The sequence below is a fragment of the Hyla sarda genome, chromosome 10 (assembly GCF_029499605.1).
Source record: "Hyla sarda isolate aHylSar1 chromosome 10, aHylSar1.hap1, whole genome shotgun sequence".
NCBI classification, from domain to species: Eukaryota; Metazoa; Chordata; class Amphibia; order Anura; family Hylidae; genus Hyla; species Hyla sarda.
The window spans coordinates 86,603,415-86,631,317 of record NC_079198.1 but is presented as its reverse complement, the minus strand read 5'-3'; the positions used below and the strand labels follow the sequence as shown (position 1 = coordinate 86,631,317).

The 27,903-nt window shown below is 43.9% G+C and overlaps 1 protein-coding gene and 1 long non-coding RNA gene across 2 annotated transcripts in view; one reads left to right on the top strand and one right to left on the bottom strand.

Annotated features, from left to right (window-relative positions):
* Positions 1 to 27,903, top strand: part of TMPRSS5 (transmembrane serine protease 5) — a 163,447-nt gene that overhangs the window by 21,459 nt on the left and 114,085 nt on the right. The gene's annotated exons all lie outside the window — the stretch shown is intronic.
* LOC130293576 (uncharacterized) lies at positions 11,321 to 12,720 on the bottom strand. Its single transcript, XR_008848248.1, has 3 exons — positions 12,585 to 12,720; positions 12,028 to 12,246; positions 11,321 to 11,884 (listed from the first exon to the last, which is right to left on the bottom strand). It is a non-coding gene; the product is annotated as an uncharacterized LOC130293576 (long non-coding RNA).

The following is a 27,903-nucleotide window of genomic DNA, read 5'->3' as shown; positions in this document are numbered from 1 at the left end:
AAACACCTAAAGGGTTAAAACACTTACTGAATGTAATTTTGAATACTTTGGGGGATGCAGTTTTTTTTATAATGGGGTCATTTGTGGGGTATTTCTAATATGAAGAGCCTTCAAATCCACTTCAAAACTGAACTGGTCCCTGAAAAATAGCGAGTTATAAAATTTTGCGAAAAATTGGAAAATTGCTGCTGAACTTTGAAGCCCTCTGATGTCTTCCAAAAGTAAAAACTCATCAATTTTATGATGCAAACATAAAGTGGACATATTTTATATGTGAATAATAAAAAAAAATTGGAATATCCATTTTCCTTACAAGCAGAAAGCTTCAAAGTCTGAAACATGCTAAATGAAAAAAAATTTCATGAAATTTTTGGATTTTTCACCAAGAAAGGATGCAAGTTACCACAAAATTTTAACACTATGTTAAAGTAGAATATGTCATGAAAAAAAAATCTCGGAATCAGAATGATAACTAAAAGCATCCCAGAGTTATTAATGTTTAAAGTGACAGTGGTCAGATGTTCAAAAAACGCTCTGATCCTTAAGGCCAAAATGGGTTTGGTCCTTAAGGGGTTAAAGGGGGCTTCCCGTGGTGTTTTTATTGATTGCCTGTCTTCAGGATAGGCCATTAGTATCTGATTGGTGGGGGGGGTCCTACATCTGGCACCCATGTCAATCAGCTGACTGAAGGGGATGCTATGCCCTCATATTCATGTAAAATAGACAGAAGCAGATGGCTTTGCGCGGTGTAGTAGATGAGTTGTTTTCCTGCATTTCAGCTACAATTCTCTTCAATGGTGGATAATCTGTAATAAATGGATCCACTAGTCTTCTCCTTTATGTGCACATGCTTGGTAGTTCTAGATGTTAATGAGAACCAGCTCCCTCCACCCTTTGGCCTTTGACTGGCAGCTGTATACAGTATATAGGCAGACAGCTGTCAATGAGTGGCCAGAATGTGGGATGAGCGGCATGGCACGGTGCGTATCCTCCTGCACAGGAGGAGAACTGGTACATAGAAAAATGTAAGTAATATCTCTGTCACTAGATAGGACAGCATACAGTAAATCTAGTGGTAAATTCCCTTTAAGGCTTGCTCCCTGACCTGGGCAGAGGTCATTGTGCATGAAAGGAGAGGAAATGAGCTGCATCCATCACCGCGTGAGTTTTCTGCCTTTATAATATAGGTGTTATGGTAAATTGTCATCCTGCCTTAGCTGACAATGAGATGACCGATGAGAAGTCATTTATACAGAAAGTGTTAGACCATTGTAAGGCTCAGGCACCAGAGTGAAAAAAAATATTAATATTTTTTTATTTTTTTATAACATACATAGTGACATCAAAATAAAACACAGAGACAATGGTTCTCATTTACTAATGTCAACCCGACTTTTTCTGACCATGCGACACAAATTTGGTCGCACAACCCAACAAAAGATACCATCTCTCCGAATGTTTTTTAAATCCGTCAAAATGGGTGTGGTTATCACAAAAAGGGGCGTGTTCCCGACAAAAAAGAAAAAACACTCGGAGTATGATGAAAAACTCACAGGAAAACCTGTGAATTTTTCTTCACTAAAACCCGACAGCTCTGAGCTGTCTGGAAATTACTGAAAACCGAGTGAATCCAACAGGGTCTTTTTCATGTTGGGGGTAGTAATACAGGGGCTAAGGGATTGATCGCATCGGGTCTCAATTCTGAGACCCGATCCGATCAAAAGTTATTAAGCAGGGGAGCGGGCGGCATGGTCCGCTCCCCAGCGATGTGCGATGTATTTCACTTTCATTTTCAAATTTCCCGCAGGGATCCTTGAATGGCCCGTACGGAAGAGCCAATCAGGGATCCCTGCGAGCTGCGGTGGGGAAAGATATATAGAATCGCTGGAGGTTTTGTATATGTCTGGCTCCCACAGCTTCTATATATCTTGCCCCCTGCTGCGCTATATGTCTTGTCCCTGCAACGCATGTGTACACATAAATATATATATATATGTATATATATATATATATATATATATATATACCCCGCATAGCGTTATTATATCCCCCCTGCAGCTCATGTGTACACATATATATATCCCCCCGCATAGCGCTATTATATACCCCCCGCAGCACATGTGTACATATATATATATATCCCCCCGCATAGCGCTATTATATACCCCCCGCAGCACATGTGTACATATATATATACCCCCCGCATAGCTCTATTATATACCCCCGCAGCACATGTGTACATATATATATCCCCCCCGCAACGCATGTGTACATATATATATATCCCCCGCATAGCGCTATTATATACCCCCCGCAGCACATGTGTACATATATATATCCCCCCGCATAGCGCTATTATATACCCCCCCGCAGCACATGTGTACATATATATATATACCCCCCGCATAGCTCTATGATATACCCCCGCAGCACATGTGTACATATATATATATCACCCCCACACAACGCTATTATGCACCCCCCGCAACGCATGTGTACATATATATATACCCCCCGCATAGCGCTATTATATACCCCCCGCAGCGCATGTGTGCATATATATTTATACCCCCCGCATAGCGATATTATATACCCCCCGCAGCGCATTTGTGTACATATATATATACCCCCCGCATAGCGCTATTATATACCCCCCGCAGCACATGTGTACATATATATATATATCCCCCCGCATAGCGCTATTGTATACCCCCGCAGCACATGTGTACATATATATATATATATATATATATATATATATATATATATACCCCCTGCATAGCTCTATTATACACCCCCGCAGCGCATGTGTACATATATATATCCCCCACACAGCGCTATTATACACCCCCCGCAGCGCATGTGTACATATATATCCCCCCGCATAGCGCTATTATATACCCCCCGCAGCGCATGTGTACATATATATTTATACCCCCCGCATAGCGCTATTATATACCCCCCGCAGCGCATGTGTATATATATATATATATACCCCCCCCCCCGCACAGCGCTATTATATACCCCCCGCAGCGCATGTGAACACATATATATATACCCCCCACAAAGCGCTATTATATACCCTCCGCAGCGCATGTAGATATATATTATATATGCCCCGCACAGCGCATCTATATACGTATGCTATGCCTCTGGAGCGCTATTAATGACTAATGCAGTGGTCTCCAACTTGCGGACCTCCAGATGTTTCAAAACTACAACTCCCAGCATGCCCGGACAGCCGTTGGCTGTCCGGGCATTCTGGGAGTTGTAGTTTTGCTACATCTGGAGGTCCGCAGGTTGGAGACCACTGCGCTTCAGAGGCAAATGTATATAGAAGTGAAGTGGGGACCAGACATATAGCGTTATCCCCACTTCGCTACAATACATAATCCTCAGCAAACACCAGAGCTGCCCCATCGCCTCCCCCCATTCCCGGTGTTATAATTACCTTTTCCCAGCCCGGGGTCCACGATCATGCTGGCTTTGGCGCTGTTGCTGTGCGCTGTCACTGTGCACACTGACGCGTCGGTGACGTCACGACTACATTGGGGACGTCACTCGTCAGTGTGCACAGTGACAGCGCACAGCAACAGCGCCGAAGCCAGAATGATCGCGGACCCCGGGCCCCGGCAACAGGTAATTATAACACCGGGGATGGGGGGAGGCGATGGGGCAGCTCTGGTGTTTGCTGAGGATTATGTATTGTCGCGAAGTGGGGACCAGATAACGCTATAGGTCTGTTCCCCACTTCCCCACCCCGGGCATGCTGGGAGTTGTAGTTTTGAAACATCTGGAGGTCCACAAGTTGGAGACCACTGCATTAGTCATTAATAGCGCTTCAGAAGCATACGTATATAGATGCGCTGTGCGGGGCATATAAAATATATATCTACATGCGCTGCGGGGGGTATATAATAGCGATATGCGGGGGGTATATACAGAGGCGGCTCTCTAATTAGTCGATATAGGCGGCCGCCTAAGGCCTCGCGCTAAAGGGGGCCTCGCGGCCGCCTAAATCTTGTAGTTAGAGCAGTGATTTTGGCGACATTTTTTTTTTTTAAATGTCCCGCCCTGGCCTGTGCGCAGGGGGGAAGAAAAGCCTGCATGCGCACTGCGCACACAGCATCCTCCTGCGTCCCCTGCATCTCCTGCGTGACCCTCCCCCTTGAGGCGCAGTGAGCCGAAAATTGTGCCTACCCGGAGCGAGCTGCATTTGCGCCGGACTGCCGTGGAACTGCTGGCTGCGCGGGCTGGTGTTAGGTGAGATTTCCAAAGGTACCGTACCCTTTCCACCCCCCTGTTACCCCTTCTCAACCCTGTCCAAACCCCCCCCCCCACCGTCACCCAGGTCCACCCTCTGCACCCCCCCGTCACACATGTCCACCGTCCCCCACCCCCCGTCATCCATGTCCGCCTTGTCTACCTCCCTGTCCATCCCTGTCACCCGTGTCCTACCCCCCTGTCACCCATGTCTACCCTCCCCCTGTCATCCATGTCTAGCCCCCCTCAAACCCCCGCCAGTCCAGTGTGTTTCCCAACCAGGGTGCCTCCAGCTGTAGCAAAACTACAACTCCCAGCATGCCCGGACAGCCTAAGTCTGTCCAGGCATGCTGGGAGTTGTAGTTTTGCAACAGCTGAAGGCACCCTGGTTGGGAAACACCAATCCAGTCCATACTCATCCCACACCACGGCCAGTTAGGATGTCAGGTGTGTACACTGTCCGTAATAATGTTATAAAACATGTTCACCCCCCCTGTCACCCATGTTCACCCCCCCTGTCACCCCTGTCACCCCCTGTCACCCATGTCCACCCCCCCCCTGTCACCCCTGTTCCCCCCCTGGTCACCCCTATTCACCCCCTGTCACCCCTGTTCACCCCCTGTCACCCCTGTTCCCTCCCCTGCCACCCCGGTTCACCCCCTGCCACCCCTGTTCACCCCCTGCCACCCCTGTTCACCCCTGTCCACCCCCCTGTCACCCATGTCCTCCCCCCGTCACCCATGTCCTCCCCCCTGTCACCCATGTCCACCCTCCTGTCACCCATGTCCACCCTCCTGTCACCCATGTCCAGCCCCCCTGTCACCCCTGTTCACCCCCTGTCACCCCTGTTCACCCCCTGCCACCCCTGTGCACCCATGTCCTCCCCCCTGTCACCCATGTCCTCCCCCCTGTCACCCATGTCCACCCCCCTGTCATCCCTGTTCACCCATCACCACCCCCTGTCACCCATGTCCTCCCCCCTGTCACCCATGTCCACCTCCTGTCATCTCTGTCACCCATGCCCACCCCCCTGTCACCCATGTCCACCCCCTGTCATCTCTGTCACCCATGCCCACCCCCCTGTCACCCATGTCCACCCCCCTGTCATCCCTGTCACCCATGTCCACCCCCCTGTTATCCCTGTCACCCGTGTCCTACCCCCCCAGTCATCCCTGTCACCCATGTCCTACCCCCCCTGTCACCTATGTCTACCCCCCTGTCACCCATGGCCATTCATTTTGTGGTGTTGGGAGACCCCTTGGAGCCCTGTTGGCTCATCGAGGATCAGGGGCCCTTTAAGTGGTGTTACTCTGGTAGCTCTGGATGTAAATATAGCAATATAATCAATGATATAAGTATACAGTTAAGTGTTTCCCAACCAGGGTGCCTCCAGCTGTTATAAAACTACAACTCCGTGCATGCCCAGACAGCCTAAGTTTGTCCAGGCATGCTGGGAGTTATAGTTTTGCAACAGCTGGAGGCACCCTGGTTGGGAAGCACCGATCCAGTCCATACTCATCCCACACCACGGCCAGTTAGGATGTCAGGTGTGTACACTGTCCGTAATAATGTTATAAAACATGTCCACCCCCCTGTCACCCATGTCCACACCCCTGTTCACCCCCCTGTCACCCATGTCCACCCCCCTGTCACCCATGTCCACCCTCCTGTCACCCCTGTTCACCCCCCTGTCACCCATGTCCACCCCCTGTCACCCCTGTCCACCCCCCCTGTTACAGAATATTTTAGTACACAGAAGACTTTTGCTCTGTCAGTAAATTTGCATTCACTCTCTGTCTGGTCCTCTGCCTGTGGCATTGCTCCACAAGGCAGCATAAACACATCTCATTCTCCCTTAATGTCCAAATAAAGATTTGTATATGACAGGAAGATGGGGATGTAAGATGTAGGGGCTGGTAAGCTGGCAGAGGTGATGACATCACTCAGGGGGCATGTCTCTTGAGACAGCAGAGGATGATGCATTGTCTTGGTAGAGAGGGAGTAGCAGGGAGCTGCTGGGACAACACCACACTGACATTGAAACAACTACACAATGTCATGTCAGGGGTAAATCAAGCGAAAGCATTTGTGAGTATGTAGTAGCCCTTGGGGGGGGTGTATGGTAGTTGTGGTATGGTATCGGTATAGGAGGGGTTAATGTTAACCCTATAGTTCGTGACGCCAGGCTGAGGGCTGTTATGCTGAGTCAATGCTCCGGTCTATCGCCGCCCTTCCCAGTAACGATAGGTGCATGAAATGACTGAAGGTCCACAAAGAGATTGAACTTGCACAACTTTACTTAAGTGCTTGCAGTATCCAAGGCACAGTAACAGTCTCATATAAACAGTCCTTATCTTGCTTAGTGACTGACAGTGGTTGCGGACCTTGAGCTAGTCATTAGTGTTGCTTGCGAATATTCGCAATGCAAATTTTATTTGCGAATATCGCATACTCGCGAATATTCGCGAATATAGCGCTATATATTCGTAATTACGAATATTGTTTTTTTTTTGTTTTTTTTATCACAGTACACATCACAGTGATCACCCCTCTCTGCTTCCAGCTTGTGTGGTGTTATTAAGGTTCTAATACTACAGTGTGAGACTGGCGTACGAATTTTCGCATATGCGAACATTTGCATATGCTACTTTTCGCATATGCGAATTTTCGTTTGTGCCAATTTTTGTATATGCTTGTTTTTACATATGCTAATTTTCACAAACGCGAATTTTCGCATATGCGAAAATAAAACACGAATATTACGAATATGCAAATTTAGCGAATATTCGTCCATATATTCGCGAACATTCGCGAATTCGAATATGGCCTATGCCGCTCAACACTACTAGTCATACAGTCTCTGAATTTAGGGTAGATATTTGCAGATCCATCCGGATTTAGGGGTATTATTAGGTCCGGTGATGCTGCAGAGTGTCTGGGGATTGATACACTCTAGATTTAGAATTGTTCAGCCGTTGCCGCAAGGCTCGGGCCTAACTCACTGCGTTAGTTGCTGCGCAGATACTTCTCTCATGACAGCACACGAGGTAAGAGAGAGAAACATGGCCGCCGCTCCCTTATATGGGCAGGGGGGGCGGGGCGAATCCGATTAGTCCGAACATCTGCCATTCACCATTACAGAGAGTAATGGGATTGCTTACGTCACAGGGCCTCCAAAGGTCCTTAAGCTTAATACCATAGAGTTCACCTTGTCACATGACCCGCAGGTCCTGCAATGCTATGGCACAGGTAATTAACCATTTATTTACAGATATATCATTATATTTACATTAACCTTATATAGACCACTGGTCTATCAGTAGAAATAGAGGCGACAAGGGGTAAACTACATTACAGGGATCCCTACGTCCTAGGGACTCTGGCTATGGGGACCCACACATACATAGGTAACGTATAGGATGCGGTACCGGGACACCACAAGTACAATATGTGAGAACACTTTATTAGTAAGTAATATAATATATATAGGGTGATAATTTTATTAACATAAAGTTTTCTTATACTGGAATACCCTTTAGTTGTATATTCTCACAAACAGTGACTCTTTTGAATGAACATTTTTTGTGTACCATACAATGCTTTATTGTGTCAGGGCAATACATAACCCTCATCTTGTGATCTGGCAGGGGTTGCCATTTAATGTGATGTGCCCCAAGATGGAACTGGTAAAAAAAAAAACAGAAACATTCGAGAGAAGATGACAAAAAGTGCAGGCATACAGATATATTATTTATTGAGAGAATAGATTTGCATTCCGGTTGGCCTAATGATTTCAATTCAGAAAATAATAAATTTAGGAAAAGATATTCACAACCAAATAAATAATTTACAGCTATCTATTTCCTTGTTATATATTCAAAATGAATAAAACATTTAACAACTATAATGCTTGGAACTCAAAAAATGCCTGTTCACCTGGCTAATAGTTCATCATTTGTTATATTTAGGAATAGTAATTGTAAAAGTAAATCGTTTAGGAGAACTTTGCTTTGCGATGTCCAGACCACTACAGAATATTTTATTATATATTATTTTATTTCAGTTAAAGTAATATCCAGCTAAATTTTCCAATATATTTTGACTTAGATGTAACACAAGAAAACACAATTTCTCATGAGCTGTATGCAGCAAGTGGTGACCAGTAGAATGCAAACCAGTAGACCTAGGCAGATCTCTGTGTTGTGTCATTAGGCTATTCCAGGATTTTCTTTTTTTATTTGACTATGCTACAGGGGCTGTAAAGTTAGTATAGTTCATAATATAGTGTCTTTACCTGTGTGTGACGGTTTTCTCACAATTCTTATGTGATTTTCCCCCCATTATTTATTTTTATCAGCATACAAAATGACTGTGATCTCAGATTTTTCCCAGGTTGCAATGCGGCAGAGACCTGATTCACTAGTCAGATGATGACAGGGAGCCTGTCTGCTTCAATGGGTGGAGGGATCGCTTGGTGGGAGGGAGATCAACTGCAACTAATGCAACAGCTGTAGGCACCCTGATTGAAAACCACAGGTCTTTGAATGGATGCAGCTCATTTATGTTTCAATGGGTGGGGTGGCTGATGTGTGGAGGGAGGAAAATTGAATTGTGGGATTTGTAGTAAAAAAGAAACAGGAAATACAAGTTCACAAAAAGCTAGCCACAGTATTATGGTAATCTCATGACATAGTCATTTATCCCGAAGACAAGCGCAGATCCTTCCTAAGCCTGTCTATTACTGTCTGCCAGGTACGTACTAAAATTATCTTATGGTGGAGAACCCCTTTAAGTCCATCAAGTTTAACCTTCAGTGTTGATCCATAGGAAGTAAAAGTTCTCTTTTAGGTACAGATGTTGCACAAGTCATCTTGAGCTTACCTGACCTGATTCCCCAATGCACTGAACATAAAGATAAAGTTAGTAATTGAAGAACGGGACAACCTCTATAACACTTCTTATTCTAACCATACAGTACTCATAAAATGTATATTCAAACAAATATCAAGCAAGAAATGTCAACTATGGGGGACATTTATCATTGTTGCCTTTGGTAAGTAAGTTCTAAAGTTATTTCTTTTTTTTGCTTCAGTTTTGTTTATGTGCTACATGTTTATCATACAAAAATAGACAGGTTGAAGTAGTGCACTCACCCAGTGATGATGCCGTAAGGAAACACTTTATTTCATGTTCCAAAAGGAGATACAAGTAGCGGGGTAGGGAGGGAGAAAACAAGGGCACAGTGGAGCTTGTGGTGTTCTGCCGAGCTCTTGTCTTCTCTTTCCCTACCCCGCTACTGGTGTCTGCTTTTGGAACATTAAATAATGTGTCTCTTTTTGGCATCATCACTGGGTGAGTTTGTTACTTCAACCTGTCTTTATTTTGTATTTTGAATGATTTTTGTTCCAAGTAAGAGCACCCCTGATATAGACACTCAGTTTATTCTTCTCTTTCAAACGTGCATCACCACACTATCCAGGGGCCGCTTCTTGCCGTCCAGTGCCGAGACTGTGTTTCTCTGATGTACGCATTTATCATACAAACACTTAATACATTTGGAGCACATAAGCAAAACACAAAAGTCACAGTTGAGATTTTTTTTTACTGTTTTGCAATGTTTTATAAGTTCTCAAGAAGGTTTTGCAAGCCCGGTCAGACCTGGACATTTTGAAGATGTTTGTGTTTTTTTTTTTTTTTTTGCCTACATGCGGCATCCACAAATTAGCGACCACTGCAAAGTTAAAACTGAAAGCTGCTTAGGTAGGGCTGTTTGCAACTTTATGCCTACCCTCAAAAATCGCTAAAGTGTGCTATATATATATATATATATATATATATATATATATATATATATATATATAAACAATATAATGAAGGAGCACCGTAACAGGGCTTCAAGCCTATAAAGTGTCAATGCGGGTGCTCAGCCAGCTCAAACCCCGACCACAGGTATGAGAACAACAGGAATCCAATAGGAAGCAAACAGCGGCACTCCAGCGGTTTCAAGAAGAAGAAAAAATCCTTTATTCACCCATATGGTGCTACGTTTCGACTCACTCAATGGAGTCTTTATCAAGCTTGATAAAGACTCCATTGAGTGAGTCGAAACATAGCAAGACTGCTCCCCCCTCATGTTGAATAAAATTTCACACTAATATGAAGGGCAGAAATGGCGGCTCTTGAGGTCCTCCTCCTTTGTTAAAGGGCAGAACACAACAACTTGTATAGCACATGAATCAGACATATCATCGGTGAGGGTCAACTGCCAATGGGATTAGGGATGCATTGGGGAAATGAATGCAGAATATTATGAGATCTTGGAGAAATATATACATGAAAGAGTCTGTTGAAAGGTAGAATGTGCCACTATAATAGCCCTTTTCACTTTCTATAGGTCCCACCTTCTGCAGATGGTTGTCAACGAATGGTGCTCAGACCAACAGTTTATTTTAAGGTCCTGTATTTATCTATTATACCCTTTCCTCCACTGCTCAAAGAGGGAATTATTGTTGAGTCCAGTGAAAAATAAAAATATTCAATTTTACAGGGAACTTTTCAGAATTTTTACACCAATCTTACCAGCAATAACTGGTAACTTGCCTTAAAAGAAAATCTCATCAAGCATAAAACACCAAATACAATATTGTCTCCCTTTTAGACAAATGCCCTTAGCAGTAAGCAATGTATTATGTTGAAAATCTGATATCACCTGATCAATACACTAACACATAATATAACACATAATAAATTGCCAAGTCTTGAGAGGGGTTTGCAATAGTGATACAATCTCATTTCTATAATACTCATTAAATGAAACGATGTTCAATCAAAGAGAAAATTTATAATAGACACTTACACACAATCCCATTGTGGAAGGATATTAAAAAAGCCATAGCAAAATCAACAATGTAAAGTGATAACATTTTTGAATAAGTCTTTAAAGAGCAAAGACTGAAGAGTTTTTTTTTTTGCTTAGGGCTTAGCATATTATTTCTTTAATTGCCTTTTTTATCTATTTTGTGAGTGAAATGAATAATACAGTGACTGCAAAAATAAAAAGAAACATTTACTGAATGGGTCTTACATAGTTTAAATCAGGGGTCCTCAAACTACGGCCAGCGGGCCACATGCGGCCCGCCGAGGACCTTTATCCCGCCCATCGCTGCCAAAGGACATCCCTGAGTCCTGAAAGAGGTTTTCGGGACACAGAGATGCGCTCTCGGCGGCCTAGCGTTTACTTTGAAAACGCAGGGGCTGCCGGGAAGGTGGTGCATGCAGGGACTTCACTGACGTCAAGTGCGTGCGCCCATAGCAACAGAGCATGGAGGAGCGAGCAGCGACGGAGCATGGAGGAGCGAGCAGCGACGGAGCATGGAGCAGCTACTTCGGTCCCGGGACTTACTGCTATGTCCGGACCAGAGGAGCAGTGGTTGGACCACTGAAGTGGGGCCGAACACAGGTATACAGCCTCCAGCCATACACTGTCTGTCTGCTCAGGCAGCCTTGTCCATGAATTATCTCTTCTCCATGACTCCTAGACAAGCCTGATGCTGCTGCAGGAATGGTTAGTGTCCCAGTAGGTATAGGGTCCCCTAGTGGTGGGATTTTCAGGATCCATTTTCTTTATTATATATTCAAAAAAAATAATTTAAACAACCATATTACAAAAGATCTTTCATTTTCATTAGTAACAACATATAAAAAGTTTTTGGGTCTGACAGTGCATATTTAATGAAAGTAATGAGTTCAAAAGATCCAGCTCACCTTCACCGTAAGAGTGTATGGATCTGTGCCCGGATAGGCACACAGCAATTCTCCAGAAAACAGACGGTGGTCCAGCACATAGAGATATGCAGCTTTATTTCGGGACTTGACACACAAGTAAAATCCACTACATCAGAGGCATTTCGCATGCGCTCTTTCTCTGTGACATTAGACTGCTCTCAGGTGCACTATGGAAAGCTCCAATACATCACCCTCAACCTGAGAGAAGATGATAACAATAAGATAACATGACATACTGCATGAAATCAACATTTATGCAAGAAATATATGACATACATTTAAAATGGGAAAGAATAAAATATGGCACTAGAGTCACAACCGCAGAAGATTGGAGACGGCAGGATGGAAGTCAATACATGGAATACATAGTATGCAGGGAAAATGAGCACAGTATCTTAATAATACAAAATGTTACATTTCAAGAAGGGAAATCAATATACAACAAAAGTAATGATATAACCTGTGAAAAAACATGGAAAAGCTAACAGATGTTAGACAAACCACATAAAAGGTCCTCCTGCCATGCAGACACACACCTGCCAGCTCCTACCCCAATGTACGTTTTGCCTGTGCTTCGTCAGGGGGCGTGTCTAATGCCCCTGCCTGATGGGTATATGAACTATCTCTCATCCAATGAAATGCCTGATGTGGCTAGACTGATGCCTCCATTAGCCAATCCTGACCATGGACCGCCCACCTATTAAGGTGTTCATACACAAAATACTCCTACCTTAGATGAACACCACCTGTGTAGTAATAGTGACATCACAGAATGCGTCACTGTGTCATCACTGTGTGCCCTAATACCACCTAGTCAAAACAATATAAGCTGGCTAACTCCGCCCAATCATGTGACTAGAGTGACAACCATGTGATCCCGCATAAAGCACAGGGAATCACATGATCGCACTAGTCACAACACAAATAGTGCTACAACAAGGAGGAGGCATATAGTTCCGTCCCCTGTGATGATTACCTCGGCCCAGTCATGTGACTGGGGCGGCGGTCATGTGATCCCGCGTCATACTCGGGTAGTCACATGATCGGAGCTGGTTGCGCGTCACTCAGTGACATCGCAAGGAGAAGCCTGGGGCCGCTGCCCCCTGCAATGTCCAAAGGTGCGCACGCGCATAGAACATCGTAGGGTGAGTAATACATGACAGGACAGGGAGGCATTCACCTCCAAGTCCCTGGGAAGTCACATGCGCACACAGCGATAACCCTGAGGGCAGCAACAAATGCTGAACCTCCCCAGACTATCACTGAGTAGCGGCTGAATTCGCGCAGCGATGGTGACATCTGCTACACGGGGGGAGCTAACAACCCTGGTGGTCGGCCGACATGGACATACATGACAGACAACACAAAACATTAAGTGCCCAAAATGTCACCCTTTTTTTAAGCCTTTTTTAGTGTGTCACTTCTTCTACACCTTTGTTATTAAGCATTTTGCACCTTCATTGCGCCTACACATAGGCACTTTTTTGCCCCTTGTCATTTGTCTTTTTTATGCCGCAGCTTATCCTTTTGGTGTTTTTTTTGCATTTGCTTGCACATTTTTCACCTGTATCTTCATTGAAGGTATGATTAGTGATCTGTAAATAAATTAATTCATTACTAATATTAATTTTTAATTTTTTGTATTATTCACACACCAACACTGCTTGCACGTGATTAGCCTACGTGTTTTTGTTGTGCAACGTCTCTCCAGACACATGGGGTAATCTGCCATTATATTGGTGTAATACTTACCTACTTTATATGTGCACTTTTTTTCTCTTGCACCTTTTTCACTTATCACTATATTCCTTTTTTTATTCCTTTATTACTTTTTATTTACTCACCTTTTGCATTGGTTTCACTTCTTGAAATGTAACTGTTAGGATTCGGCTAGCTGGATGTGGATCCTCTGTGTGAGCGAGGGATTGGTGTGGACCGTGTCGGTGGACCATTTCTAGGGTTGCTACTGGTTTTCACCAGAACCCGCCGCAAAGCGGGATGGTCTTGCTGCGGCGGTAGCAACCAGGTCGTATCCACCGGCAACAGCTCAACCTCGCTGACTGCTGAGAAGGCGTGGGACAGAAGGACTAGGCAGAGGCAAGGTCAGACGTAGCAGAAGGTCGGGGCAGGCGGCAAGGTTCGTAGTCAATGAGGATAGCAGGAGATGTGGAACACAGGCTTTGGACAACATTAAACGCTTTCACTGGCACAAGGCAACAAGATCCGGCCAGGAAGTGCAGGGGAAGTGAGGTAATATGGACAGGGAGCAGGTGGAAGCTAATTAGGGTGATTGGGCCAGGCACCAATCATTGGTGCACTGGCCCTTTAAATCTTAGAGAGCTGGCGCGCGCGCCCTAAGGAGCGGAGCCGCGCACGCCAGGACGTGACAGCCGGGGACCGGGACAGGTGAGTGACTTGGGATGCGATTCGCGAGCGGGCGCGTCCCGCTATGCGAATCGCATCCCCGCCGGCAATGTCAGTGCAGCGCTCCCGGTCAGCAGGTCTGACCGGGGCGCTGCAGAGAGAGGAACGCCGCGAGCGCTCCGGGGAACAGTACCCCCCCCCTTAGTTCTCCCCCTCTTTTTGTCAGGATGTTTCTTCATCCGGGATGAGGCCTGTATGAGGGATTTTTGAGTCTCTTTCCAGATGGTGGAGAAGTCCCGGGAAACCTCATCAACAGCGGGCAAACCAGAAGGCGTGGGAGTGGGGAGGGGGGAAGAGGGTGAAGCTTGGCACGGGGCAAAGTGTTACCAGGACGGGGGCTATGAGGAGGAGACACAGCATAGTCCTGATAGGCCTTGGGGAGACCAGATAAAGGAGGAGACACTGAGGTTTGACTGACGGGACTGGGAGCAGACGTGAGGCATTTTTTATGGCAAGAAGCACCCCAGCTCTTGATCTCCCCGGTGGTCCAATCAAGGGTAGGAGAGTGGCGTTGGAGCCATGACAGACCAAGGAGGACTTCAGAGGTGCAGTTGGGCATAACAAAAAGTTAAATTTTTTCGTGATGCCGTCCAATGCTCATGAGCAGGGGTTCTGTGCGATAACGCACGGTGCAGTCCAATTTAACTCCGTTGACCGAAGAAATGTAGAGCGGCTTGACGAGACGGGTCACCGGGATGCAGAACTTATTCACCAAAGAGGCCAGAATAAAATTTCAAGAAGAACCAGAGTCCAAGAAGGCCGCGGCTGAGAAGGAGGAGTTGGCAGAAGGAGAAATCCGCACGGGCACACTGAGACGTGGAGAAGCAGACTTCGTACCAAGAGACGCCACACCCACGTGAGCTGGGTGCGTGCGTGCGTTTCCCAGACGTGGAGGGCGAATAGGGCAATCCACCAAGAAGTGTTCGGTACTAGCGCAGTACAGACATAAATTTTTATCCCTACGGCGAGTCCTCTCTTCATGGGTCAGGCGAGACCGATCCACTTGCATAGCCTCCTCGGCGGGAGGCACAGGGGTAGATTGCAAAGGATACTGTGAGAGAGGTGCCCAGAGATCAAGGTCTTTTTTGTGGCGGAGCTCCTGGTGTCTTTCAGAAAAACGCATGTCAATGCGGGTGGCCAAATGGATAAGTTCTTGCAGGTTGGCAGGAATCTCTCGTGCGGCCAGCACATCCTTGATGTTACTGGATAGGCCTTTTTTAAAGGTCGCGCAGAGAGCCTCGTTATTCCAAGATAATTTGGAAGCGAGAGTACGAAATTGAATGGCGTACTCGCCTACTGAAGAATTACCCTGGACCAGGTTCAGCAGGGCAGTCTCGGTAGAAGAAGCTCGGGCTGGTTCCTCGAAGACACTACGGACTTCAGCGAAGAAGGACTGGAATGTGGCAGGATCATTGCGGTCCCAGAGCGGTGTGGCCCAAGACAAGGCCTTTCCAGACAGAAGACTCACTACGAACGCCACCTTAGACCGTTCTGTAGAAAATTGGTCCGACAACATCTCCATATATAGGGAACATTGAGACAAGAAGCCACGGCAGAGTCTAGAGTCCCCATCAAGCGGAGGCTAGGAGCGGCCACTCGCTGTGGAGGAGGTGCAGGAGCTGGCGGAGGAGATGGTTGCTGCTGTAGCAGAGGCAGAAGTTGCTGTAATGTGGCGGTCAACTGCGACAGCTGCTGTCCTTGTTGGGCAATTTGCTGCGATTGCTGGGCGACCACCGTGGGTAGGTCAGCGAGACTTGGCAGCGGCACCTCAGCAGGATCCATGGCCAGATCTACTGTTAGGATTCGGCTAGCTGGATGTGGATCCTCTGTGTCAGCGAGGGATTGGCGTGGACCGTGTCGGTGGACCGTTTCTAGGGTTGCTACTGGTTTTCACCAGAGCCCGCCGCAAAGCGGGATGGTCTTGCTGCGGCGGTAGCAACCATGTCGCATCCACCGGCAACGGCTCAACCTCGCTGACTGCTGAGAAGGCGTGGGATAGAAGGACTAGGCAGACCAAGGTCAGACGTAGCAGAAGGTCGGGGCAGGCGGCAAGGTTCGTAGTCAATGAGGATAGCAGGAGATCTGGAACACAGGCTTTGGACAACACTAAACGCTTTCACTGGCACAAGGCAACAAGATCCGGCCAGGAAGTGCAGGGGAAGTGAGGTAATATGGACAGGGAGCAGGTGGAAGCTAATTAGGCTGATTGGGCCAGGCACCAATCATTGGTGCACTGGCCCTTTAAATCTTAGAGAGCTGGCACGCGCGCGCCCTAAGGAGCGGAGCCGCGCGCACCAGGACGTGACAGCCGGGGACCGGGACAGGTGAGTGACTTGGGATGCGATTCGCGAGCGGGCGTGTCCCGCTATGCGAATCGCATCCCCGCCGGCAATGTCAGTGCAGCTCTCCCGGTCAGCGGGTCTGACCGGGGCGCTGCAGAGAGAGGAACGCCGCGAGCGCTCCGGGGAGGAGCAGGGACCCGGAGCGCTCGGCGTAACAGTAACATTATTTATTCTTTAACCACCTTTGTCAACCAGTCCCACATGTTTTGTATTATTAAGATACTGTGCTCATTTTCCCTGCATACTATGTATTCCATGTATTGACTTCCATCCTGCCGTCTCCAATCTTCTGCGGTTGTGACTCTAGTGCCGTATTTTATTCTTTCCCATTTTAAATGTATGTCATATATTTCTTGCACATATGTTAATAAATTGTATTTATATATTTAACACAGTCTGGTTCTATTTTGTAGGCGGTTATATGTAATGTGGACCAGCTGTGGCTGTTAGCCATTTTATGCTTTCTTTTGGTATAATGAAATCAACATTGTTAAAACCATTTTGGCTTTACTTTAGGAACAAGGGCTCCATTTGGAATGAATGTTCGCCGTGAACTGCTATTCCACTATTAATAAATAATGTTGCCAATACTGTATTATATTATCCCCTTAAGGATCCATTTTGACCTTAAGGAGACAGAAAATTTTATTTTAGCCTTTTCGTTTTTCCTCCTCGCCTGCTAAAATCCATAACTCTTAAATTTCACAGACCCATATGAGGGCTTGTTTTTTGCGTGACCAGTTGTACTTTGTAATTACATCACTCGTTGTACCCTAAAATGTATGTTAAACCCCCCCAAAAAAAAAATTATATAAGGAAATGTCAACAAAAATCTTCATTTTGCAAATTTGGAGGGGTTGTTTTCACGATGTACACTTTACGGTAAAAATCGTGTTGTCTTTATTCTCTGGGTCCATATGATTAAAGAGTAGCTCACACCATCCTATATATTTTTTTTTCTGTCCCCGCCTATTGCCCATTTATCCCTAACCACATCCCTGCCTTAATTTTTTTTTTACTATCTTAGAAATAACTTTATGTCTGCCTGGTAGTGTGCTCACTACCAGGCAGACTTCCCCAGCAGGCGTGATGTCACTGATGCCTGCTGGGGGTGCCGACTTCCGCCCTTAGTTCACCTATACAGGGTGCCTCCAGCTGTTTCACCACTACAACTCCCAGATTGCCCTGACATCTATTGGCTGTCAGGGCATGTAGGGAGTTGTAGTGGTGAAACAACTAGAGGCACCCCGTGCTGAAATCAATCTTGTAATGTAGCGGTCACGGCACCCCGCTCCCCCATAACCCCTCCCCCCAGTTCCTTATAAGACCACGGCTGCAGCGCAAATCCCCCCGCCCCGGCAAGCCTCCATATAAAGCGCTACCCGCTCCCCCGATACCTTACAACTCCCAATGTCCAAGACAGCAGTGCAGCACTGCATGCTACCGCGCGTATGTCGGGAGGCAGGGACGGCGTGCGAGGCTAGGTAGCCAATGCGCACAGCCCCGGCTTTCACAGCGCTCACTCCCACCTGTCTGATTGACAGGCAGGGAGCGAGCGCAGGCTGAACTAATTAGGAGGGAGACCCCTAGTGGCCGATTTTCAAATGTAAATTAAAGCATTTAAATTTTAAAAATTAAACTATATTAGAGATATGTTGTAGTACATACAGTACAGACCAAAAGTTTGGACACACCTTCTCATTCAGAGTTTTCTTCATTTTCATGACTATGAAAATTGTAGATTCAAACTGAAGGCATCAAAACTATGAATTAATACATGTGGAATTATATACATAACAAAAAAAGTGTGAAAATATGTCATATTCTAGGTTCTAGCCACCTTTTGCTTTACTGCTTTGCACACTCTTGGCATTCTCTTGATGAGCTTCAAGAGGTAGTCACCTGAAATGGTCTTCCAACAGTCTTGACGGAGTTCCCAGAGATGCTTAGCACTTGTTGGCCCTTTTGCCTTCACTCTGCGGTCCAGCTCACCCCAAACCATCTCGATTGGGTTCAGGTTCGGTGACTGTGGAGGCCAGGTCATCTGGCGCAGCACCCCATCACTCTCCTTCTTGGTCAAATAGCCCTTACACAGCCTGGAGGTGTGGTTGGGGTCATTGTCCTGTTGAAAAAGAAATGATGGTCCAACTAAACGCAAACCGGATGGAATAGCATGCCGCTGCAAGATGCTGGTTCAATATGCCTTCAATTTTGAATAAATCCCCAACAGTGTCACCAGCAAAGCACCCCCACACCATCACACCTCCTCCTCCACACCAGCACACCTATGAAGTGAAAACCATTTCAGGTGACTACCTCTTGAGTCTCAACAAGAGAATGCCAAGAGGGTGCAAAGCAGTAATCAAAGCAAAAGGTGGCTACTTTGAAGAACCTAGAATATGACATATTTTCAGTTGTTTCACACTTTTTTGTTATGTATATAATTCCAAATGTGTTAGTTTTAATGCCTTCAATGTGAATCTACAATTTTCATAGTCATGAAAATAAAGAAAACTCTGAATGTGAAGGTGTGTCCAAACTTTTGGTCTGTACTGTAAGTACTGCAACATATAAAAAAAATGTTGGTGACAATGCCCATTTAACATGATACCCATGGTTACATATATTTCTATTATTGTACTGCTTTAAAAAAATCGCAAGCTTTTTTTTACAAAATCAGTACGTTTAAAATTGCCCTATTTTGACCACTTCCAACTTTCTTATTTTTTCCGTATTCAGGGAGGTATGAGAGCTCAATTTTTGCACCATGATCTTTAGTTTGTTTTAGTACCACTTTTGTGTATTTGTGACTTTTTGATCGCTTTTTATAATTTTTTTTCAGTTTGAATAGACCCCATAGGGAATTATTTATAGCAATCATTAAATTACTAATACTATTTAGTGCTATGCATGGGGCATAGCACTGATCAGTATTATTGGCGATCTTCTGCTCTGGTCTGCTTGAAGGCAGATCAGTGCAGAAGACCCCGGGATATGGATGAAGGCAGGTGAGGGGACCGCAGGGTGCTGAGGGCGATCAGATCAGCCAATTTAACCCCTTCCCGACCCAGGATGTACTGGTACGTCCTGGTTCCTTTCCCTTTCTATAATGCGGGGCCACGGGGTGGCCCCGTTTAATAGTGGGTCGGGCCCGGTACCTAGCAACGGCCGGGACCCGTGGCTAATACCGCCCTGTACGCGGAAAAATTAAAAAGTTATAGGGGTCAGAAGATGACAATTTTAAACATATAAATTTTCCTGCATGTAGTTTAGATTTTTTCCAGAAGTAAGACAAAATCAAACCTATATAAGTAGGGTATCATTTTAATCGTATGGACCTACAGAATAAAGAAAAGGTGTCATATTTACCCCAAAATTTACTGCCTAGAAATTAGGGATGTGCCAATACCATTTTTTTAAGACCAAGTACGAGTACCGATGCTTTAATTCTAGTACTCGCCGATACCAAGTACAATACCAAGTACTTATATTTTAAAGGGAATCTGACCCCAGGGTGACGCGGTTTCTGATGCTGTTTACCGTATGATATGTGGGTCCTTGTTCTCTCTCCTCTATTGGACAGAACAGGGTATTTGCATTTGCCGTGAGATAGATGACCACATGGTGAGCAGCGGCAGAAACCGGGTCACCTGCATCTACCTACATATAAATTCAAGTTAGTACAGGTGACTCTGCAGTAAGATTGCCTTTAATAGTAGGTAGTATCCCCTTGCAGACATTAGCAGCAGCCCCCTTGTAGACAGCAGCCCCCCTGTAGACATAAGTAGCAGCCCCCCTGTAGACCACAGCCCCCCTTTAGACAGTGGGCCCCCATTTAAACAGCAGCAGGGCCCCCATTTAAACAGCAGCAGGGCCGTAGCGTTACACTGGGCGCAGGGGAGGAGGCGGAGTGAAGTATATGTCACATGCTCCTCCATAGGACAACATGATGCGGCCCGGAGGACGGAAGAACGGGACAGTGGAGCGGCAGCAGGTATCGGGCATGGTATCGGGGACATTAAACGAGTCCCCAATACTATGCAAATAGCTAGTATCGGCCCCGATATCGATACCAGTATCGGTATCGGGACATCCCTAGTAGAAATGGAATCCCTGAAAATTTACAAAATGGTGTTTTTTCTTCAATTTTGTCACACAATGATTTTTTTTTTCTGTTTCATCATATTTTTTGGTGTAAAATGACTGATGTCACTAAAAATTAGAATTGTTGGTGTAAAAAAATAAGCCATCATATGGATTTTTAGGTGCAAAATTTAAAGAGTTAAGATTTTTTAAAGTAAAGAGGAAAAAACAAAAGTGCAAAAACGGAAAAAGCCTGGGTCATGAAAAGGGGTTAAGTGCCGCACTGCCGTAGATACCGTGATCTGTATTGATCACGGCATCTGAGGGGTAAAGGGCAGACATGTGATCGCTGATGTTCGCCATTACCGGCGGGTCCACAGCTGCTGACAGCCCCCAGGGCGACTCCTGCACTCGCAGCACAGCTGCACCGTAAGTGTACCGTGCTGTGCGTGAAGTATCGCTATGCAATGCCGTGCATTTATGGTGCGTGCCCTTAAGGGGTTATATTTATACATATCCTTCCATATCACATCTTGTGATACAAATTTTGATATTTCTTTGTAAACATGCTGTGTTTGATCCAATATGGTTTTAACAATGTTGATTTCATGTAGTATGTCATATTAACTTATTAACTTATTTTTATCGTCTTCTCTCAGGTTGAGGGTGAGGTATTGGAGCTTTTCATAGTTCCACCCACTGTTTAGGTATTTAACCCTGCACCTGAGAGCAGTCGGACATCACAGAAAGAGCGCATGTGCTTGAAACGCGTCTGCTGCTGAAGTTGATTTTACCTGTGTGTGTCAAGTTACGAAATAAAGCTACATATTCCTATGTGCTGGACCACCATCTGTTTTCTGGAGAAGTGCCCATTTAACTCCTTCCCTCTTTTGGCGATTTTTCATTTTTGCACTTTTGTTTTTCCTCCTCACCTTCTAAAAATCATAAAACTTTCAATTTTCCACCTAAAAATCCATATGAGTGCTTTTTCTTTGCTCCAACAATCTTACTTTGTGATACCATTAATAATTTCACCACAAAATCTATGGTGAAACCAGAAAAAAATGATTTGTGTGGAATTTAATTTTTTTTAAGCCATTTTGTAATTTTTAGCGGCTTCCGTTTCTATGCAGTGCAGTTTTCGGTAAAAATTGCACCTTATATTTATTCTGTATGGTCGCAAAGATTAGGTTTGATTTTATTTTACTACAAAAAAAAATTATACGTTGAAAACTGTCCTCTATTTTTCCGTATCAGGGGTAGTATGAGGGCTCATTTTTTGCACCGTGATCTGAAGTTTTTATCAGTACCATCTTTGTTTTGTTTGGACTTTTAGATCACTTTTTATTCATTTTTTTATGGTATAAAAAGTGACCAAAAATACAATTTTGGACGTTGGATTTTTTTTGCGCGTACACCATTGACCTACACCATTGACGGTTGAATTATCTATGTATTTTAATAGTTCAGACATTTACACACGTGGCGATACCACACATGTTTATTTTTATTTACAGTTTTTTTTTTATTGGAAAAGGGGTGATCAAAACTTTTATTAGGGAAGAGGTTAAATCACATTTATTAACTTTTTTTTTACACTTTATTTTGCAATGTTATAGCCCCCATAGGGGAATATAAGATGCAGTACTCTGATCTCTTACACTGATCAGTCCCATGCAATAGCATGGCATTGATCAGTGTTATCGCCGCTCGACTGCTCCTGCCTGGATCTCAGGCACGGAGCAGTCATTTGGCGATCAGACAGCGAGGAGGCAGGTAGGGATCCTGCAAGCTGTTCGGAATGCCACAATTTCCCCGCAGTGGTCCTGAACAGCACCACTGAGATAACCAGCAATGTTTACTTTAGTTTTAGACGCGTCTATCAAGTTTGAATGCCGTGTCTAAAGGCTTAATGCCCGACATCAGCCCAATCGGCGATGTCCAGCATTAGCTTATAGCAACCGGGATCCACCGGGTATGATGTGCGTTCACCTGCTCAGTGCACGTCATACCTCGGGAGCCGCAAATGGACATTATTTAAAGTCCATTTGCAGTAAGGGGTTAATGTGTTACAAAGCTAGACATTGCTCCTCCCTGTCAGTCAGCCATAATCTTTTACCAGTGTATGATCTTTGGGTAATCGGATACTTGGTCCACCAACTGTGAATAATCCAGCAATAAAAGAAACATGGTCATTTAAAGTAGTTCTTGTTTATTTTATCCAACATAATGAAAATATGAAGCCAACATAGTACATCTAGTATTTAGCTGATTATCTCCATTGAAGTTAATGACACTGAACTGCAATAAGACCAGCAACTTTATCAAATCAGCTATATTTTATTTAATTCTCAGTAAGCTTTACAATGGTGTTCTGAGGTCTAAAGCAGCAGAATCTTATGTAACATTGTGGAATTGTAAGGTCATCCTTAGAGTATATATATATATATATATATATATATATATAGCAAACAAAAATGTAGAGCAGCGCCCAAGTAGATAGTAGATGGTGCAGGCAGCGAAGAAAAAATCCTAGGTCAAGGTAGGTTACACATCCAAGAAGAGGCTGCAGCACTCAAGGTTATGAGTGTAAAAAAAGGTGTTTATTCCATATCAATACAAAAAGTGCAACGTTTCTGCTGCCAATGCAGCCTTTTTCAAGCAACAAACAGTGATCACATGGGTGCTATATATATGTAAATGTACAAACAAATCAATAAAGAAACTAATCAAACAATTAAGAGGTATATACCATGTAAAGTGCAATAAGATATAGGGTAAAAACTACCGCTATAATGATAAAGTGCATAGTGGACCATGTATGTTAAAAACACAATGAAACTTTACAAAGGCCACAGTTTACAGACAAAAATGTCATAATACAGTAATTGCATCATTAAATTCAAACATGTGTTACATAATTAATGACAATACGGGAGGCGAGATGGTTCAGTTGCACTCACCCTATATATAATATATTCGAATCATGAATCCAGTGTAACCAGCGATGCAGCATGGGCGTCCGCGCGCGCGCGGCCACGTGACACGCCAAGTCACATGATCATCCTCCACCGTGTCACGTGTCCGCGCGCACTTCCGGCCATGCGCACCGACATGTAAACAATGAACGGCCACATTGGAACAATTGCGCGTGTGCGCATGTCCAACAATGTGACTCTAAGTGCGGTTCGCAACGGCCGCAAAAAAGATCAGAATAGAGTTTAAGAAGTACCAAGTATAAGAAAAATTAGAATAAGATAAGTCCAGTATAAAAAATAAAAAAGTATATGGAGTAATAAGGTAAAGTATAAGTGAAATAGAGAAAAATGAATAAGTAAAATGAAAATAAGCTGAATGAATAAGTAATACAAAGGGAATAAGGAAAATTAAATGTGAAGGTAGAATAAAAGAAAATAAAGCTAAATAAATAAAAATTAATAAGGATTGATAGAAAAATATATATATAAAGAAATATATATAAAAAAAAATATATATATAAAAAAATAAAAAAATAATAAAAAATGTAAAAAAATAAAAAATAATAAATGAGAATAATAATAATTAAATGAGATAAAGTAAAATAAAATAAAATAAAAATGTTATAAAATAAATAGAAGTGGACAAAGATGCACATTGCTGTCTGTAAACCAGGCATGTATATCAATCACTCAGGGCCAAAATGTTTATTTATATATAGTAGTACCTCTGTGCCTATTATAGGGCCACCCAGGAAGGTGGTGTATCCTCACCCAGGTGAGCCCTACCGCAGGAGACGTGAAGGCGTAATTAAACGTCATCTCGCCAACTATGGAAGGCCAAATCATGAGGTTGGGTCACCCCCTTTTTTTAAAGGCCACTGCATCCATACAGACATCCGTACTTTATCAGACTGGTGCTCAATGTGTCCAAAAGAAATTAGATAAAATAAAATGAAATAAAATGAAATAAAATGAAAAAGAATAAATGAAAAAAAATTTTATGAAAAAAATAAAAAAAATTTTTTTAGGAAAAATGAAAAAAATAAATAAAAAAATAAAAATATAAGAAATAAAAAATAATAATAATAAAAATGATAGAAGTAATAAAAAAGAGATAAGAAAAGGAGTCAAAGAGGAAGAATAAATCATTTATTGAAAGAGTCACCATAATAATAACATAGTAGGGTTGAATATAGGTCACACTGAGCTAAATAATAATGTCTCAAGATAACAAAGTCTATAGGGTGGCTGCAACATTCTCCTCTCGCCAACCTGAAAAACATAACAAAAAAATAAGATCAATGCAAAATATTGTAATGTTTGGTAAGTGATCACATTTCTTATACGTTCGTGATGCTTAGGTCCACAGTGAAGTGGGGTTTATGCACTATATATTTGGGGTGTTAAAGTAAAATCCACATTGAGGCCCTTTGGGCGAAGTGACTGTAGTTCAAAGATCCATTTCAATTCCAATTTTTTCAATTTGCTGATCCGATCACCTCCCCTCTTTTGTTGGGGTACGTGGTCGATCAGAGTGAAATGCAAATCCCGTTCGGTATGACCATGTTCAGTGCAATGTTTTGCCACTGGCAGGTCTAGCCGTTTTTTCCTAACCGTATACCGGTGGTGATTAAACCGAGTTTTAAAATCCCATGTGGTCTCACCTACATAGATGAGACCACATGGGCAAACCAAGGCATACACAACAAATGTGGAAGTACAGGTCAAGTAGTACTTGAGGTCATACACCTTGCCGCTAGTGGGGTGCGTAAACTGTGGACCCTTGACCATCTGGGAACAGTTAACGCACCGGCAGCAAGGGTATGAACCCTTGTTTTGTACTGTAAGGTAACGCTGAGTGGAGGTCTGGCGAGACACATCAGCTTTGATCAATCTATCCTTGAGGTTGCGAGGTCGCCGGTAGGACATAAGGGGCGGGCTCGCAAACTTAGGGATCTGCGGAAAAGATTCACCCAGTAATCTCCAATGTTTGTTGACCACTCTGGAAATTAATCCCGAGTGGTCACCAAATGTAGATACAAAAGGGACACGGGGCACAGAAGACTTAGTTCTAGATTCATGGATCAGTTTTGTTCTGTCCATCTGCATGACATGCTGTTTGCTCTCTTCCAAAAGTTTGGAGGGGTAGCCACGTTGCGAACCGCACTTAGAGTCACATTGTTGGACATGCGCACACGCGCAATTGTTCCAATGTGGCCGTTCATTGTTTACATGTCGGTGCGCATGGCCGGAAGTGCGCGCGGACACGTGACATGGTGGAGGATGATCATGTGACTTGGCGTGTCACGTGGCCGCGCGCGCGGACGCCCATGCTGCATCGCTGGTTACACTGGATTCATGATTCGAATATATTATATATAGGGTGAGTGCAACTGAACCATCTCGCCTCCCGTATTGTCATTAATTATGTAACACATGTTTGAATTTAATGATGCAATTACTGTATTATGACATTTTTGTCTGTAAACTGTGGCCTTTGTAAAGTTTCATTGTGTTTTTAACATACATGGTCCACTATGCACTTTATCATTATAGCGGTAGTTTTTACCCTATATCTTATTGCACTTTACATGGTATATACCTCTTAATTGTTTGATTAGTTTCTTTATTGATTTGTTTGTACATTTACATATATATAGCACCCATGTGATCACTGTTTGTTGCTTGAAAAAGGCTGCATTGGCAGCAGAAATGTTGCACTTTTTGTATTGATATGGAATAAACACCTTTTTTTACACTCATAACCTTGAGTGCTGCAGCCTCTTCTTGGATGTGTAACCTACCTTGACCTAGGATTTTTTCTTCGCTGCCTGCACCATCTACTATCTACTTGGGCGCTGCTCTACATTTTTGTTTGCTGTCTAGAGTTGGTCACTGGAGCCTGCACCCTGATACCATGATGACTTCTGAACCTACTACTGATACGGTGATTCCTATCAATACTTTTTCTTATACTGCTGATGATGTTAATAGGATACGCAGTGAAATTTGTGGGGACGCTTCCTTTTTACATACACCATCGCTTGTTGATTTACAACGCCAATATACTAATGAAACCAAGAGACTGTCTGCTTTGAATTTGCATATTGTCACTTTGAATGAATACCTTAAATTTAACCGTATCCCGAGAGGCTTGAGATTTCAACCAAGTGAAAATGCCTATGCACATGATTTGGATTACCGGTCTAAATATGAGTTAATCTCCAACAAATACTCCTTTGACATCATTTTACTTAATTTGGAGTTTCTACAGAAAGACTCTAAAGAAACCCAACTCCGCATTGATACTATTGTAACATCATTACGCTCCTTGTGTTTGGAAGATGTTTGGTAAACTTATTGATAAACAGGATAAATTTCTTTCTAAATTCAAAACGGATCAGGAGACCATGAAAAGACATAAGTGGCACAGGGACAATCATGATTATTCTACAGGACGTGTATATACATGGGGAAATCAATATTCCCAGAAGAAATTCCGTCGTCAAAAAGATACTGATATAGACTCTAAAAACACTTTTTTTGACTCTAAAAATGTTGTTCAAAATAATTCTGATTTTTTAGGCGTAGAATCAAGACCCAAAGAGGACCCACCCGAAGGGGCGGGCGACGCCATAGAAAATTCCGGGAGAACCAGGGCACAGAGGAATCCAAAAACTCAACAGGCCAAACTACCATTCAAGAAGAAGTAGACACAAGAGCCACGTTAAATATTTCATCTGTTCCTTTGACATCTGATCAACTGAAATTATTGTCCAAAGGACTTAACTATTGCCCCTCCCATTTTACTGACTGGTTCCAACTAGAGCTAGATTGTTTACAGTTTTTCAGGAAAATTAAGTTAAAAATTTGGTTTTCACAACATCCAGTTACCAATGATGTGTTTGTACCCTCTAATCAATCTCAGACACAAGGCTTCGCCTTTTCTGATTTTGACTTACATATTCCTAGTCGTTTCCAGCCTGCCATTGACTCTTGTGGATTTGAAACTTTTTGCCAATTTGTTA